The sequence below is a fragment of the Eretmochelys imbricata genome, chromosome 7, assembly GCF_965152235.1.
Source record: "Eretmochelys imbricata isolate rEreImb1 chromosome 7, rEreImb1.hap1, whole genome shotgun sequence".
In the NCBI taxonomy this organism is placed as follows: Eukaryota; Metazoa; Chordata; order Testudines; family Cheloniidae; genus Eretmochelys; species Eretmochelys imbricata.
In genome coordinates, this window is record NC_135578.1 from 80,008,153 (window position 1) to 80,014,444 (window position 6,292).

Genomic DNA, 6,292 nt, shown 5'->3' on the forward strand with positions numbered 1-6,292 from the left:
AATAGAAGGGCATGCATTTAGGTTGTAATAATAAGAATTTCTGCTACAAGCTGGGGGCTGATCAGCTGGCAGCATCAGATGAGAGAGACCTAGATCTGTGGGTTGATTACAGGATGTCTATAAGCCACTAATTTGATGCAGCTATGAAGAAGGCAACTGCAATAGTAGGAAGCATTGGGTGAGGCATTTCCAGTAGAGATAGAGAAGTATTAATGCCATTGTACAAGGCAGTATTAGGACCTCATTTGGAATACTTTTACAATTCTGCTCATCCACATTCAAGAAGGATGAATTCACACTGGAACAGGAGCAGAGAAGAGCTAGCCGGATGATCAAGGGACTGGAGGGTGAACCTTACGAGAGTAGACTGGAAAAGCTTGTTGTGTTTAGTCTAGCAAAAAGAAGGCTGAGAGGGAATATGATTGCTCTCTATACATACATTGGTGGGTGAAGGGGGAGAAATATCAGGGAGGGTGAAGAGCTGTTTAGGACAATGTTGGCAAAAGAACAAATGTATATAAACTGGCCACGAACAAATTCAGTCTGGAAATTAGAAGATTTTTAAGCATCAGCGGGGTGAGTTTTTGGAACAACCTCCCAATGGGGGTGTGGAGGAAAACAACTTAGTTTCAAGAGAGAGCTGGACAAAATTCTGAGTGTAATTGTATGATGGAGTTGCTTATGAGGTAGGATGCAGGGCTCAGCAGCCCAGGGGCTTACTTCCAGGTTATGTTTTATGTTACTAACAGCTCATGCTTCAGGTTTTCAGCCAGCCACCGGAAGGGTCAGGAAGGGATTCCTCTTCCCCCACCACACACAATGTATTCTAGGAGGGTTTTTTATCCCCTTCCTCTGGAGCATCAGGGATGGCCATAGCTGGAGATGGGATGTTCGGCGGATAGAGCCAGGGCTCCGAAGTGGCACTGAGATTTCTCTCTCACACACACACGTGCCTGACTGGCTGGTTGTAGCTGACATGCACAGACTGATTGCCATATGTGGAGTAGGAAAGAAATTTTCCCTCAGGTCAGACTGTCAGTGACCTTGGGTTCTTTTTGCCTTTTCTGTAGGAGGTGGATGTGGGTCACTTGACATAATTGTCTGGGTATATCTCACTTAATCATTCTCCTCCCCCACCCCATTCCAGTGTCCTCAGGCTCTGCTGCATCTCAATGTAACAATGTGAAAGTTCTAGCAGATGCTTTCCAGCAGCATACTGTATCCTGGAGAGAACTGTTTGGAGGGGACACCTCTTATATAAGTGTCTGGGAAGCCATAGGGTGAAGAAGGCATTTTGCAAGCATCCACAATGAAGCTGGAGTTTGTCAATTCACCTTGTGTCAGACTGAGACCTTATATTGCAGATGATCCAGACTCAACGAAGCATAAAACATTCGGCCCCTTCTATTCTCTGCTGTGGCACATAATAGTCTAATCTCCTGTGGGCTGTGATACTTTGATCTAATTTCTGTTGTTGGATTTATAGTACAGGTGCTGGGTGGTATTGGTGGCCTGTGATATACAGGAGGTCAATATATTGGGTGGTCCCTTCTGGCCTTAAACTCTATGACTATGACTTGAATACACATCATTTCACAAAATATTTTTCACCTGTTCTTTCCCTAGTCTGGCTTGTGTTTCTTTTCCTTTGTTGTTAATGTTACTTGGGTTAAGCATCTGGATGTAATTTTTTTTTTTTGCTGAAGACAAGCAATATAGGGATTAAACATGTCAGTCTTCTTGATGTTGTCCGTAATTAGCTCTCCTTCCTTGCAACCTCAGAGACATTAGCAGATTTGATTGAGACAGACTGACCGTATGAATTCTGTGGGTTGTTGCCTCAGATGTATGGGGAGATGTCAGCAAACCTGTAAAGTGCTTGTAACCACTATGGCTTATTGCTAAAAGCAGCAAAGTCAGCAGCCTGTAAATTGGCCATTCAGCAGTCTCAGCTTGACCAAGGCAGGAGGGGAGGGAGTTTTGGGTACCACAGAAAGGGCAGCTTGACTCCGGGTCCTTCCTGTTAAGAATTGTGTTGAAATTGCTGATACATACATTTTAGAAGAGTAGGATGTGCCCCAGGAATGCCTATTGAGGCCTCAAGGCTGCAAACTCTGGAAAAACCCACACCTGGTTAATCAATAATCAGAAGGAACCGCTTGCTTGACCATTGAAACTGCTTACTTAACAAATTTTCTTTAAGGGACATGTGATTCTATTACTTATGTGTAAATAAGAGGGCAAAGTTTGACGTAATTGGACTCTTCTGGACTCTCCCTCTGGAAACTTCTTGCAGTCCCCACCGGCAGACGGAAGATTTGGCTACTGAAAGCCTGCCGCTGCGTCACTCGAGAGCCACTCTCAGCTTCGTTAATTATCAAGGGTTGGGAGTGTTTTACTAGCCTTTTGCGGATGTGTGTAAGTGCTTGAGACTAAGTAAAGTTTAGCTTTAAGTGAAAGCTCTCTTGTGTTAGATGGCTGGCACAAACAGGACAACCATCAGTCTGACGTCTGGGTCTCCCCTGATTTATTTCCTGACACCACCTCGCACAGAGTAAAAGTTACCAAGAGTTTTGGGTTGAAAGAACCCTGGGTAACACAGATGGCTCAAGTCTTTACACAGATATCGCACTATGATACAATCAGAGTGCCACCTAAAACGGAAATATTATTAGGCAGTATATATTTGTTCATGGCTTTCTTCTCCGTAAGTAGAAGCCAAGGTATATTATAACCAGGGGACTTCCAAACACCAAACTTTTGTTTTATGCTCAGCTTCTAGTGACAAATAAAGTCAAATGATTTGAATAATTGCTTAATCTTTGAATAGTTTTGATATTTAACTGTTTTGACATCTCCTTTTTTCTATGCCTTATCCATGCTTCTGCAACACCAATCATTGTCTTACCCTGTCCTCAGCCAAAGCAAATCCTTCCTCTTCTCCAGTCTTTCCCTAGTCAATCATCACTCCCCATACTGAACCCCAATTAACTCTCTCCCAGTAGATTCCGTGCTCTCTAATTCTTTGTGATCCCCCAGAATAAAAACTTCTTGTATTTGCTGATGAAATTCCATGACGGTGCATTTGTCCACTGAGGCTGAGACCCCTGACCAAAGGAAAGTGCTCTTTAAGGATTACTATAGAAATCCCCGCTATAGTAAAATCTTTTCTGAAACCTTATATGAAGCCTTAGGGGTAAAGATAAAGAGGGAAAGTGTACATTGCACCTTGGAGGTCCCTTGACCTTAAATTATGGGACAGAGTGAAGTAGAATAGTCATTAGTTAACTAGTAAACCACTTGATATTGCATATCTCTACAATGTCACCTGTTGTTTACATCTCTAAAATAAACAGTCCAAGTCATTTTTAGTCCTTTATTTGATAAGCCTTCAGAAATCTCCTACTGTAGTAGCTCTTTTCTGAATTCAGCAATGTCCTTCTGAGAATGCAGTAACACAATAAACTAAACTAGAGACAAGATTCAGAGCACTGACAGAATCATTTATACAAGGCCACTTTGATATTTTCTGTGTTATTTTCTATCCCATTTATACTGCAACCTATTATCCTTCAGCTTGTCCTCCTTAAGTCTTCATCACCAGCCAGTGCTCCCTTCCTTGGCAAAAATACCAAACATGATTCTGCCCTGGGGACAACCGGTTAGACAACCACATTTTTTATTATCAGCCCCTTATCTTCACTAGTTCCTTGTTCAAAATCATTACCTGTCAATCCATGCCCACAGCATAAAATCATTCTAAATCAATCAGTACTTCATGTAGATAAATCATGACTCCATTTCAGCACTCCTTACTCCAGCAAAACTTCTAGTAGATTCACTGGGAATTTTGCATGAGTAAGGAGCACCCCAAACCCTATGTCCCTTGTTCACACACACATTCTTACAGGTGTGCCAAGGATTTTGAAAGAACGGAGTCTGTGCCCAGTTCTGGTTTTCCCTAGGGGAGGGCTTCCTGAATGTCGAAGAGGCTGTGTTGTTAGCTCTCCCACTTTGATTATAGGGGTGAAAATGCTGAATTTTAACAAAGAGGAAATTTCTCCAAAATGTTCAGTAGTTATTGACATTAAGTAGATCTAAATTAAAACAAAAAAACAAAACAGAGACTTGTAAACTATCTGACTAAAATCCCTTCTCTCTGTTGCTCTGCTTTTGCTCTCGTCCATTGTGAAGGCATCATTTCACTCATTTTCCCCTCATTATTGTCTTTGTATCATCTTGTGAGGACTAGTGTCTTAGGATATTTGAAAATGGAAATAAATTATACATGAGTTCACCTTTTCTTGCTATTTTTTATATTTCAAAGAATTCGGTATTGATTAAAAGCTCTTTTTACTGTGAAGTGAGCTAGAAGCATATGTATTTTTGTAACTTATCAACAGGTGTATTTTTTTTCATTTTACTTGACGTTAGGCAGGCAACACTAAAGATGCCCCAGTTATCCTAATAATTCCACTACCTAGCTTTAGAAAAAAATTAAAATTCAGCTTTCTCTCTTATATAGAAGTAATTCACACACATACATTCTGCTTTTTAAAGTGATTATTTATTTACATATATTTGAGTAAAAAATCTGGTTCCAAAACACCAGAAAAAAAAATGTTTAAAAATAATGATCATAGTTATGTTGCACTTTTCATCTGAGGATTTCAAAATGCTTTACCAAAGTTAATTACATAAATTTCACAAACCAATCGTGTGATATGTCGGTGTTGTTGTTTTATACTGAGACACACAAAGTCTCCATGACTTTCCCAATTTCACACATTTAGTTGGAATATTGAGGATGGATTTCAGTAATTCTGAACCCTATTCTAACCACGAGACAAACAGCCTTAATACACAGCTCTTATAAACAGTAAAATACTCCTGGAACATGTGTATAATATATAGAAAATTATCAATACATAAGTAATAATGTAGATCCTTCTATCACTTTAATCACTTGAAAATGTGCATACATACAAATATATTAAACAGTAACTAGGGAGATAGTTCAATAAACATGTCAGCTCTGCTTCTGCACTGTGATGGCCAGTGGAAAATCAATTTTTGCTTTGTTGATGCCAGGTACATCTTGAACAGGGAACTTGGTGATTCTCACTAAAGAGTGAAAAAAGTGAGAGAGATGTCAAGGGAAAATATATTTTTAGATGAAAAATCAATTTTATTCATTTCAATTCCTCATTTTATGAATTTCATTACATCCAGTTCCATTTTAAAAATCCACTCTCTCAAATATAGCCAGTAATTGGTAAATGAAAGTTCAACTGGATTTAATAATTCATTCAGCTGGCCCTTCAAATATTTCAAGTTTTCTTCAATAAAATATAATAAAATTATGGAAGAAGATAGCATTAGTCTGGGTGAATTTAAACTCTTGTGTGAAAAGAATTTACTGAAGAAAAATTCATTCTCCATCTCTGTACATTACATAAACTCACATACTAAACTAATTCACTAAATACCCGTACCAGAACAAAGCAATTTACACTCATACAGTGCAATAGATACTTTTAGTCCAGGTGCTGATGATGATCAACTCCTCTGTCGGAATAACATACATCACAGCTCAACTTAGTACAGGGAAAATGCTACTGATTTCAGACATCAGACATGCCCCACAGCTTGGACATCACTAATTGTCTTGATTTTTACAATTGAATATATTGGAGCATTGGCTTTTTTGCAGTAGGTTTAATATGACATTAATTCTTGACATTAACTATACTTTATCCTCCTAGTAATGAATTTTCATGCCTTTCACATTTGTAGTGGGATCTGTTCAGGGTGTTCTTTTGGAACACACAAACTCAAGATTGCTGCAAATGCTGGTTGCCCAGTGGGGTGGTCTATCCAGAGGAATTGTTGGTGGCCCACTGCACAAAGACAGGTTTTAAAATGCAGCTGTGCAGCAGAAGGCTGCAGAACTTCTCAGGGATAGATTGGGTTTTTAATAAGGGGGAGAGGAGCCTCACCTATGTAAATTCCCTGCCTCCTGCATGCTAAAAATACACGTGCCGGGTCTGGCACTCTTTTACATTATACCCTTCCCTCTGCAAGAACTCAGGCAATCTCTGGTATTTCTTAAAGCCCTACTGTCTGAAATAACCTTTCCACATAGCAGCCTGATGGTGAAGGGACTGAATACTTCCTGTTCTGTTTGTGTCAGGGGAAACATGGTAAAATTCTAATTCTGAGTCTACAAGGGGAAAGACTTCCTTGTATCCAGTCAAGTACACACAATCCTGGTAGGGAGTTTGCCTCTGAA